This window comes from Anabrus simplex, chromosome 2, assembly GCF_040414725.1.
Source record: "Anabrus simplex isolate iqAnaSimp1 chromosome 2, ASM4041472v1, whole genome shotgun sequence".
NCBI classification, from domain to species: Eukaryota; Metazoa; Arthropoda; class Insecta; order Orthoptera; family Tettigoniidae; genus Anabrus; species Anabrus simplex.
The window spans coordinates 920,810,773-920,823,643 of NC_090266.1; the positions used below are offsets into that span (position 1 = coordinate 920,810,773).

At 36.7% G+C, this 12,871-nt stretch overlaps 1 protein-coding gene across 1 annotated transcript in view; it reads right to left on the minus strand.

Annotated features, from left to right (window-relative positions):
• Window positions 1-12,871, minus strand: part of LOC136863731 (coiled-coil and C2 domain-containing protein 2A) — a 569,644-nt gene that overhangs the window by 474,209 nt on the left and 82,564 nt on the right. The gene's annotated exons all lie outside the window — the stretch shown is intronic.

Genomic DNA, 12,871 nt, shown 5'->3' on the forward strand with positions numbered 1-12,871 from the left:
GAATCCAATGGCCACTCAAAACAACATAAAACCTCTCTCGTTGAAAAGTCATAACGAAACTGTAGTATGGCGCATGTAGATTATAAAGTTGTGTCCAATCAATCCATTAATTTCATATTTTACGAAGTGGGATCGCGGTCTCAGTATTTTTGTTGAAGGAGTTGTGAGAAGTTAACTAATAAGTGCCGCAGTACAGATTTTGTCAGCTCGTATACCGATGGTTAAATGGGAACATTCTTACGTGTTGGCTGTAGTTTTGAATGTGGATTGACTATTGAAGAAATATGGTGCAGAATCTGTAATGAAAAGGAGAATAAAAAGGTAAGAAGTTTAGAGGAAAAACGGTTAAATTAGGGGAATTGATATAAATTCAATTACTTACGTTCTCGGTTTTTGCGGTATGAACTTGTTGCTTGTATGGTCTCGGAACGAGTGAGGTTTGAATGGCGTGTGTTGTATCTGTGTGGAACTGAGGGAGGGGGGTGTGATGGATGAACGGAAATAGGCGGAGCGTTGAGCTTGCGCGCTATTGGCTGTTGAAGATGGGGAGTTAAGGAAAACCCACCCACACTCCAATAACAATCAAAAATTCATCTATACACCCCAACTCCCACAAACAAGCTACTTTCTATACTTTAATTTACAGAGCTTTAAAAATCCCATTATCACCCAAGAATATAAAAACAGAAATTCATTATATTAAAAACTTAGCAAAATTCAATGGCTTCAAAATAGAAATAATCAACCGAATAATTAATAAAATTAAATATAAACTAGCAACAAACCTCGTCCCTGAAAAACCTAAAAAATCTAAATTCGCCACCTTTACATACAATAATCCAGGCATTTACCAAGCAACAAACCCTCTGAAAAAACAAAACATTAACACTGCCTTCAGACGACAAACACCAATCACAGCCTATTTTTCAACCACAATACACTCAACATGAACAATAGTATTTACTCAAACTCAGGCATATACAGGCTCAAATGCACGCAATGTGAGAAATCATACATAGGACAAACAGGCCGGAGCTTCCTTACTAGATACTAGGAACACTATAATGCCAATAGACATAATAAATTTTCAGCCATGAGTTCACATATGAAAGATACAGGTCATCATTCACAACTATCGAACAGGACCTAACAATCATTAAAATAGTAGATAAAGGAAAATTAATGAACGAATTAGAAAACATTTACATATATCTGGATCAACATTACAACAAAGACCTAAATCTCAATGATCCCGTCGAAATAAAAAATCCCCTATACGAGACTTTACCCAATTTATTACAATCTTTAAATCCAAATTTCAATAAAATCCTTAAAAACCTCAAACTAACTTCCAATAAAGATTCCAACTTCCCCTTAAAAGTAACTCCCTCCGTCCCCGCCCCTGCTAATGTTCCGCAGCCAACGGCATGTAGGTTGAGCCCTCCGTCCACCTCCTCTTCTCCATTACACTCCTCTTCCTTAACTCCCCATCTTCAACAGCCAATAGCGCGCAAGCTCAATGCTCCGCTTATTTCCGTTCATCCATCACACCCCCCTCCCTCAGTTCCACACAGATACAACACACGCCATTCAAACCTCACTCGTTCCGAGACCATACAAGCAACAAGTTCATACCGCAAAAACCGAGAACGTAAGTAATTGAATTTATATCAATTCCCCTAATTTAACCGTTTTTCCTCTAAACTTCTTACCTTTTTATTCTCCTTTTCATTACAGACTCTGCACCATATTTCTTCAATAGTCAATCCACATTCAAAACTACAGCCAACACGTAAGAATGTTCCCATTTAACCATCGGTATACGAGCTGACAAAATCTGTACTGCGGCACTTATTAGTTAACTTCTCACAACTCCTTCAACAAAAATACTGAGACCGCGATCCCACTTCGTAAAATATGAAATTAATGGATTGATTGGACACAACTTTATAATCTACATGTGCCATACTACAGTTTCATTATGACTTTTCAACGAGAGAGGTTTTATGTTGTTTTGAGTGGCCATTGGATTCTAATTTGCTCTCCATTTAAAATCAGGTTGCTTCCAGCCGAATTTCACGAACCTTGATACGGCAACTTTAGCCATAGACTTTCTTATTATTTATTTGGTCAAGGCCTAGTTTGTACGGTTTTATAAGATCATTTTAAGATTGCTGATGTAATTACCATACCAACTCTTATTTCTTTGCAAACATTTTAAATGATTTTTAATTATCAATTGTCATTTAAGAACTCATGATTGCACATATTGTATAATATTCATTCTAATTTTTATTCTCATTTTATATACTTTTTCTTATATCGACAATCAGGATCGTGATTTTTACCTTTAGCATGAGTATAAAAAGGCTGATGATGCCCTTTTAAAGGGCGAAACATGTCCCTTTAGACCTTAGTTTAATAGGATGTAAGTCCTAACTTTGCAAATATCATTTGTATTGAATAGGTTGACTAATAAAATTTTAATAATCTTAAATTGATGTACATTTTCAATACGGACCAAATATGAAGTTTGTAACATGTAATGTTAAAGCCAACCAGGCTAATTATAACTTGAACAAGTATCTCAACCTAAAGGTAAAAATCTGTAAAATAGGTAAGGACATAGCTTATTTAAAAGAATGTCTAAAACTAAAGTTGGTTCCAAGATTCTTGAGACATATTCAGAGAAAAGACATAACCACATCCAGTTTAACCAAAACTCAAAATAGAACTAATGAAATTTGGCTCAAGCACGAAATCAAAACATCCCACAAAAAGAAAATGCTTTTAAATTTACTGTTATACAGAACACATTTGGCAATATCTCAATACGTATCCCCAATAGAATGGAGCTCATTCCAGCTACATGTAGATTATAAATTAAACGATATCCTAAGCAGAAAACAAAAAACCTTTGGACAAAAAGCTTGCACACTTAAAGGAGACCCAATTAAAATCATCCAATAGGAATGTAGAAATAATAAAAAACAATTTACTCTTCAACAACTCACCAGTCATAGTTAACACGACAAAGACAAACTTTTCAGAACAGGAAATCGACCTACTAAGCAAAGGTCTAAAACATAATTGGCCAAGCATACAAAAAGAAAATGACATAATCAACACTGTAGCAGAGATCGAGTCTAACATTACCAATCTCCCTCCAGATTTGCAAAACGACACCAGATACGAAATAAAAAAGAAACTACCAACAGTCACCAAAGAATTAATTAAAACTTCCGACTTCAATCATACAAACGTAATAAAAAGTTTAAAAACGAAGATCAACGACAACAATATCATAATAACTAAAGCGGACAAAGGAGGGACTACCGTATTATTAGATAAGAATGAATACATTACAAAAACAGAAAACTTTTTTGCAGATGGGACTTTTTCAATAGTTAATAAAGATCCTACCACCAGAATCCAGCGAAATTTAAAAACATTGATAAAGAATTCAACTTTTTTACTTAATGAACAAGAACAACAAAAACTATTCACCATGAATCCTAATATTCCCACAGCCAGAGCATTACCCAAACTACACAAAAAAAGATACACCTATACGTCCCATAATTAATTGCAGAAAAAGCCCAACTTACAAGACCTCAAAATACATCCACCATTTCCTTAAAAGACACTACACTTTCAACAACAAATCCCCTCTGCAGAACTCGGTTGATTTTTGCGATCTTGTAAAGAAATTCAACCTATTCCCTAACCACATCATGTGCTCCTACGATATCACGAACATGTATTCTAACGTGCCAACAAAACAAACTGTAAACATTATCAAGGACAACCTATCCAAACACAGCAATCTCAGCATCCCCGAAATAGACGAATTCATCAATATTTTAAACTTCGTACTAAAAAACAACTATTTCACTTTCAATGGCAAAATCTACCACCAAGACGGCCTGGCCTGGCAACGGGAGATCCCTTATCAGGCATCTTGGCAGACATATACATGGACTCGCTGGAACATCATAAAACAACTTCAAAAATAAAAGGACTCAGCCTGTGACTCAGATACGTTGACGACACATTTGCAATAATTGACAGTAATCTCAACAATAGCAACGATATTTTGGATTTTTTAAACACCCTTGATCAAAATATCAAGTTCACTAAGGAGGACAAGGTCAACAGATCCATTAACTTTTTAGACTTAACTATAACACGCGACAAAAACACATTTTACTTCCAAATTTACAGAAAACCCACCCACACTCCAATAACGATCAAAAATTCATCTATACACCCCAACTCCCACAAACAAGCTACTTTCTATACTTCAATTTACAGAGCTTTAAAAATCCCATTATCACCCAAGAATCTAAAAACAGAAATTCATTATATTAAAAACTTAGCAAAATTCAATGGCTTCAAAATAGAAATAATCAACCGAATAATTAATAAAATTAAATATAAACTAGCAACAAACCTCGTCCCTGAAAAACCTAAAAAATCTAAATTCGCCACCTTTACATACAATAATCCAGGCATTTACCAAGCAACAAACCCTCTGAAAAAACAAAACATTAACATTGCCTTCAAGACGACAAACACCAATCACAGCCTATTTTTCAACCACAATACACTCAACATGAACAATAGTATTTACTCAAAGTCAGGCATATACAGGCTCAAATGCACGCAATGTGAGAAATCATACATAGGGCAAACAGGCCGGAGCTTCCTTACTAGATACCAGGAACACTATAATGCCAATAGACATAATAAATTTTCAGCCATGAGTTCACATATGAAAGATACAGGTCATCATTTCACAACTATCGAACAGGACCTAACAATCATTAAAACAGTAGATAAAGGAAAATTAATGAACGAATTAGAAAACATTTAAATATATCTGGATCAACATTACAACAAAGACCTAAATCTCAATGATCCCGTCGAAATAAAATATCCCCTATATGAGACTTTACCCAATTTATTACAATCTTTAAATCCAAATTTCAATAAAATCCTTAAAAACCTCAAACTAACTTCCAATAAAGATTCCAACTTCCCCTTAAAAGTAACTCCCTCCGTCCCCGCCCCTGCTAATGTTCCGCAGCCAACGGCATGTAGGTTGAGCCCTCCGTCCACCTCCTCTTCTCCATTACACTCCTCTTCCTTAACTCCCCATCTTCAACAGCCAATAGCGCGCAAGCTCAACGCTCCGCTTATTTCCGTTCATCCATCACACCCCCCTCCCTCAGTTCCACACAGATACAACACACGCCATTCAAACCTCACTCGTTCCGAGACCATACAAGCAACAAGTTCATACTGCAAAAACCGAGAACGTAAGTAATTGAATTTATATCAATTCCCCTAATTTAACCGTTTTTCCTCTAAACTTCTTACCTTTTTATTCTCCTTTTCATTACAGATTCTGCACCATATTTCTTCAATAGTCAATCCACATTCAAAACTACAGCCAACACGTAAGAATGTTCCCATTTAACCATCGGTATACGAGCTGACAAAATCTGTACTGCGGCACTTATTAGTTAACTTCTCACAACTCCTTCAACAAAAATACTGAGACCGCGATCCCACTTCGTAAAATATGAAATTAATGGATTGATTGGACACAACTTTATAAACTACATGCGCCATACTACAGTTTCATTATGACTTTTCAACGAGAGAGGTTTTATGTTGTTTTGAGTGGCCATTGGATTCTAATTTGCTCTCCATTTAAAATCAGGTTGCTTCCAGCCGAATTTCACGAACCTTGATACGGCAACTTTAGCCATAGACTTTCTTATTATTTATTTGGTCAAGGCCTAGTTTGTACAGTTTTATAAGATCATTTTAAGATTGCTGATGTAATTACCATACCAAATCTTATTTCTTCGCAAACATTTTAAATGATTTTTAATTGTCAATTGTCATTTAAGAACTCATGATTGCACATATTGTATAATATTCATTCTAATTTTTATTCTCATTTTATATACTTTTTCTTATATCGACAATCAGGATCCCGATTTTTACCTTTAGCATGAGTGTAAAAAGGCTGATGATGCCCTTTTAAAGGGCGAAACATGTCCCTTTAGACCTTAGTTTAATACGATGCAAGTCCTAACTTTGCAAATATCATTTTTATTGAATAGGTTGACTAATAAAATTTTAATAATCTTAAATTGATATACCACTTAGTCGAGCAACTCGTCTCCTTTCTAGCAAGTCTTCCCAGCCCAAACTTTGCAACATTTTTGTAATGATACTCTTTTGTCGGAAATCACCCAGAACAAATCGAGCTGCTTTTCTTTGGATTTTTTCCAGTTCCTGAATCAAGTAATCCTGGTAACGGTCCCATACACTGGAACCATACTCAAGTTGAGGTCTCACCAGAGACAAATATGCTCTCTCCTTTACATCCTTACTACAACCCCTAAATACTCTCATAACCATGTGCAGAGATCTGTACCCTTTATTTACAATCATATTTATGTGATTACCCCAATGAAGATCTTTCCTTATATTTATACCTAGGTATTTACAATGATCCCCAAAGGGAACTTTCACCCCATCAATGCAGTAATTAAAACTGAGAGGACTTTTCCTATTTGTGAAACTCACAACCTGACTTTTATCCCCATTTATCATCATACCATTGTCCGACTCGCTGGCTGAATGGTCAACGTACTGGCCTTCAGTTCAGAGGGTCCCGGGTTCGATTCCCGGCCGGGTCGGGGATTTTAACCGTAATTGGTTAATTTCTACAACACGGGGGCTGGGGGTATGTGTTGTCTTCATCATCATTTCATCCTCATCACGATGCGTAGGTCGCCTATGGGTGTCAAATAGAAAGACCTGCACCTGGCGAGCCGAACACGTCCTGGGATATCCCGGCACTAAAAGCCATACGACATTTCATCCTACCATTCATTGCCTACTGTCCATCTCACAACATTATCGAGGTCATTTTGCACCTGCTTACAATCTTGTAACTTATTTATTACTATGTACAGAATAACATCATCTGCGAAAAGCCTTATCTCTGATTCCACTTCTTTACACATATCATTGATATATATAAGAAAACATAAAGATCCAATAATACTGCCTTAAGGAATTCCCCTCTTCATTTTTACAGGGACAGATAAAGCTTCACCTACTCTAATTCTCTGAGTTCTATTTTCTAGAAACAGAGCCACCCATTCAGTCACTCTTTTGTCAAGTCCAATTGCACTCATTTTGGCCAGTAGTTTCCATGATCTACCCTATCAAATGCTTTAGATACGTCAATCGCAATACAGTCCAACTGACCTCCTGAATCCAGGATATCTGCTATATCTTGCTGGAATCCTACAAGTTGGGCTTCAGTGGAATAATCTTTCCTAAACCCAAACTGCCTTCTGTCAAACCAATTATTAATTTTGCAAAAAGTCTTATATAATCAGAAAGAATGTTTTCCCAAAGCTTACATACAATGCATGTCAAACTGACTGGCCTGTAATTTTCAGCTTTATGCCTATCACCCTTTCCTTTATATACAGAGGCTACTATAGCAACTCTCCATTCATTCGGTAAAGTTCCTTCATGCAAACAAAAATCAAACAAGTACTTCAGATATGGTACTATATCCCAACCCATTGTCTTTAGTATATCCCCCGAAACCTTATCAATTCCAGCTGCTTTTCTAGTTTTCAACTTTTGTATCTTACTGTAAATGTCATTGCTGTCATAGGTAAATTTTAATACTTCTTTAGTATTAGTCACCTCCTCTATCTGGACATTATCCTTGTAACCAACAATCTTTACATACTGCTGACTGAATACTTCTGCCTTTTGAAGATCCTCACATGCACACTCCCCTTGTTCATTAATTATTCCTGGAATGTCCTTCTTGGAACCTGTTTCTGCCTTAAAGTACCTATACATACTCTTCTATTTTTCACTAAAATTAGTGTGGCCACCAATTATGCTTACCATCATGTTATTCTTAGCTGACTTCTTTGCTAGATTCAATTTCCTAGTAAGTTCCTTCAATTTCTCCTTACTTCCACAGCCATTTCTAACTCTATTTCTTTCTAACCTGCACCTCCTTCTTGGTCTCTTTACTTCCCTGTTATAATATAGTGGATCTTTACCATTCCTTACCACCTTTCAAGGTACAAACCTATTTTCACATTCCTCAACAATTGCTTTAAACCCATCCCAGAGTCTGTTTACATTTTTATTTACCGTTTTCCACCGATCATAGTTGCTTATTAAAAACTCCCTCATGCCTGTTTTATCAGCCATATGGTACTGCCTAATAGTCCTAATTTTAATCTCTTCCTTTCTTTCACATTTATTTTTAATTACCACAAAAACAGCTTCGTGATCACTAATAGCTACCATCTGTTACTTCGGTTTCTCTATAGAGCTCATCTGGTTTTACCAGCACCACATCCAGAATATTCTTCCCTCTAGTTGGTTCCATCACTTTCTGAATCAGATGCCCTTCCCATATTAACTTATTTGCCATTTGTTGGTCATGCTTCCTGTCGTTCGCATTACCTTCCCAATTGACATTTAGTAAATTGAGATCACCCGCTACGATCACGTTCCTTTCCTTATCGTTTCCCACATAGCTGATTATCTTATCAAATAATTCTGAATCAGCATCTGCACTACCCTTTCCTGGTCTGTACACTCCGTTCCTGTTGATGGTCATTTCTAGTCTTTGTTTTACTTATCTTGATCTCAAATTTACTGAACATATTGTTACACTCAGTCAGTTTTTTTTGGACTTCAGCTTCTGTCCCTCCCCATAACTGCACTGGAGACAGGTCACATCTTTTTTGGACACCTCGCTTTGTCTCAAACCATTTATATCATCCACTGCCTATCTGAACACAGCTGTAGCAATTCTGGTATAGCATCTTTACTTTGTCAGTCAGTAACTTTGGCACCTTGAGGTCTTCCAGGCATTGCCAGATGTTATACCAAGGGACACTGTCATAGGCCTTTTCAATATCTAAAAATGTAATCACAAGATTATTTCCATGTTCCCTGTACTTTAATGTAAGTATTCTTACGGCAAATATGAGATCCATAGTACTTCGATCTTTCTGGAATCCATATTGTTCTTCCTCAAGCAAAGGTTCCACTATCATCCTAAGTCTCATTTCGATTATCTTTTCCAACAACATTATGCCACTTCTTCTTCTTCTTTTATGACCACATAGGATCACTTTAGTCAGTCCGTCGTTCAGGTCTTATTGAAGGGATTGTTCGGGCTTTGCGGTCCTCCCAGTACTTCTTCAGACGCTCTGATTTTCGTGCCCTTTCCTCAGTTGAAAATACGCGTGTTGTTGGTTTGTTTTGTGTAAGGGTAAAGCGGAGGTTTGTATTCTTCATTATGCCACTATACTGTAGTTTCCACTTAACTGTCTGTTGCCCTTTTTAAACAGTGGGATGATGATTCCTTTTCTCCAATATTCTGGGATTTTGTTTTCTTTCCAGATCACTGAGAGCACTCTATATAGTCAATTTAAGCCTGGTATTTCCGCTACCTTTATCATATCTCAAGTGAGGTCATTGAAGCCCGAGGACTTTCCATTTCGCATGTTCCTTTTTTTCTTTCTGGAATTGGCTTTACATCGCACCAAAACAGATAGGTCTTACGGTGATGTGGGATAGGAAAGGGCTAGGAATGGGAAGGAAGCGGCCGTGGCCTTAAACAAGGTACAGCCCCAGCATTTGCCTGGTGTGAAAATGGGAAACCATGGAAAACCATCTTCAGGGCTGCCGACAGTATGATTTTTTTTACGTCGCACCAACACAGATAGGTCTTATGGCGATGATGGGACTGGAAAGGCCTACCACCTAGTCAATACCTATAAATTTTTTACAATTGAAAGTTGTAAAAGCATCTTATTAAAACAATAGAACATATTTTGGCCACATTAGGCAATCTTCAGCCGTTTAGAATTAACTTAAAATTAATCGATTTAACAGAGCTCTGTTATTTCATGTCGGATTTCATGACCGGATGACAGATGATTTCCACTTAATGGTCTGGCTGGCATTACATCAATTTGATCTACATTTGTGAATTCATAACATTTTAGAAGTTTTTACTGTATATTAAGTGGAACAACAATTTTACTGAAACAACTGTCATTATTTTTGCATGAAATGAATTTTAAGGACAGAAAAAACTTTTATTTACATCATCATTTTTACGTAGAACTGTTCTGACTTCATCATATTACATCTAGCGACTTCTTCATCTGATGATGATTCACATTCACTTATTTTAATTTACAAATACCGTATATCATACGAGTGTGAATTTTTTTGTCATGTTTTGTAACTTTTAGTATATTAATTTTAGACAGCTGACGATGGCCTAATGCAGCCAAAATATGTCCTGTTATTTTAATAGAATGCTTTTACAACTTTGAATTGTAAATAAACTTATAGATATATTGACTAGGTGGAACCAATATATTTGTTTTTCAATTTATATAACATAATTGTCAATACGGATCCAAAATGGAATTTATTTCACACTCTACTTCGTATTCGCATGACAAAATACTCGAAAGGTGTGGATATTTTTAGAATAGATATTTGTTCTCGTTGGCAGGTGGCTGACAGTACGGTAGAACGAGTGCGTTGTTAAAGCCAAAAGCAGGCCTCTCTCTTCCATGAGCAGCGTAGAAGCATGGTACAAAGTGAAAGGCAATTACATGCAACCCATCGATCAATATTTCAAGTTTTAGCACAATACCTTTGTTTATGTACATATGTGTTGAGTTACATCATTACATATCTATTAACATCCCTCGCCTACAGGTCAGTATTTGTTGTTTTTTTCTTTAAAATATCCCTACATTTTTGCTCAAACTCAGGAAACATTGCATAATTTCTCCTCCCTTCAATTCCTTGCCTCAAAATTGTGAAAAAAGTGGGGGAAATATGCAAGTGAATACAGTAGAACCCCTTAATGAATGTCAGGGGGATTTGATATTTCTTTCTTAAAAGGGGGTTCAAAGAAAATAGGCTATATATCACAAGAAATAATAATACATTTATGTCTTTAACTAATGTAATGTCAAGAAATAATAAATGAAGATATTAATACTGAAAGCTCAAATTAACACAAGAATAATAGAAAGTATTTATAAAACAACAGACGTAACAAATTCTTTAATGGACCATTGGGAGTACAACCTGCAGCAAGGAAAAGAGAAATAGGTAATACCGACTTGCAGTTTTAAAATGAAGGAACAGAGACCTAACATGATTTTAAAGAGATTTGTGAAAAATAAGAGCATGAGAACCATGAGAATAAGCAAATTAACCTTCACTTTGTGAAATAGTCCAGTATAGTAGTTTGCTTCCTCTTGCCCAGATTTCTCACGGAAAGAGGTTTTCTCTCAAATTGGCTGAGACTGTTGATGAGATCTTCATCTCTGCTGAAGGAGGAGAAGTACTGGCAAACAATATCCAGTCCATCCACTGCTGCCCCAAAAGTTGGTTCTGCTGGATCATCATCATCATCGTCGTCATCATCTTCTTCAGTACTGGGGCCAATGACCTTCGATGTTAGGCCCCTTTAAACAACAAGCATCATCATCATCATCATCATCATCATCTTCTTCAGTACTTTGTCTTTTTGCGTCGTCACAAAGGTCTCCAACATCCATCTGTGGTGCTTTATGTTTAAGTATGTTTCCATCAATTGGAGTGTTCTCGCTGATGATATTATCACAAGTAACAAATTCTTCTAATGTTGTGGCACTCGAGTCCTTTGATACAACCCCCCCAATCTTCCATAATGTCATCAGTAGTGTCATCTTCATTAAAAACTTCTGAAATGTCACCAAAATCTGCATGTCCAAAGCAGTTTTGAATAGTGTCTGTTGTGACTAGTTGCCATGCTGCTACAAACAAATGCATGGCTTGGAGTATATTCAATTTCATTTCCTCATTTCTTTTGAGGAAAGAAATAGCTCTTTGAACCAGGGCCTTCCTGTACTTCACTTTCACGGAATGAATAATGCCAAGGTCCTAAGGCTGCAGGTGACTAGTGCAGTTAGGAGGAAAGAAAACCACTTTGATACTCTGTAGGAAAGGTGTATCTGAAGGACGAGCTGGGCATCCATCACCAGCACTACCTTCCTTCCTGCTGATCCCATCTTAGGATCCAAGCTTCATAAAAAATTTAGAAATATTTCTGATGTCATCCACACACTTTTGTAAAAATCATATTTACATGGGAGTGTATGGGTGTTCTTGAAGCATCTTGGATTCTCAAATTTTCAAATTATTAGTGGAGTAATGTTTCACTCCTGTCGCTGTTAACACGTAACAACGCTGTCAGTCTTTCTTTACTTTTTTGCCTCCGTGAACAGCAAATGTCTTGGATGGGAGCAAATTATAAAACACTCCCATTTCATCGGCGTTAAAAATATCCTTAGCATCATATCCTTCAAGAAGTCAAGGTAACGTACTCTTTTTTCTAGTTCACAACTGTATCGTCATTAACTACCACACTCTCTCTGCATATGTTTTGGAACGAAAGATTGTGCCGTTTTTTAAAACTATCAAACCAGCCATTAGAAGCATGGAAATCGACCAAATCCAGCTTAAGTGTGACTTCTCGAGCTTTTTGTTTAAGTATGTTCCCGTCAATTGGAGCCTTCTTGCTCCTTTTTTTCCCCAAGAACCATTTCATTAAAATGTTTTCAAATGCCTCGTATGGCAAAGAACGAATATTCTTCCGTATTCTTGCCCCAGAACCGCACTCCCACTTCCGCGGTCAGAATTGCTTCCTTCTCCTTCATGATGCCAAACAGCGTAGAGGGTGCCAAGTCATATTTTTTTGCCATCTGTGACAAAGGTA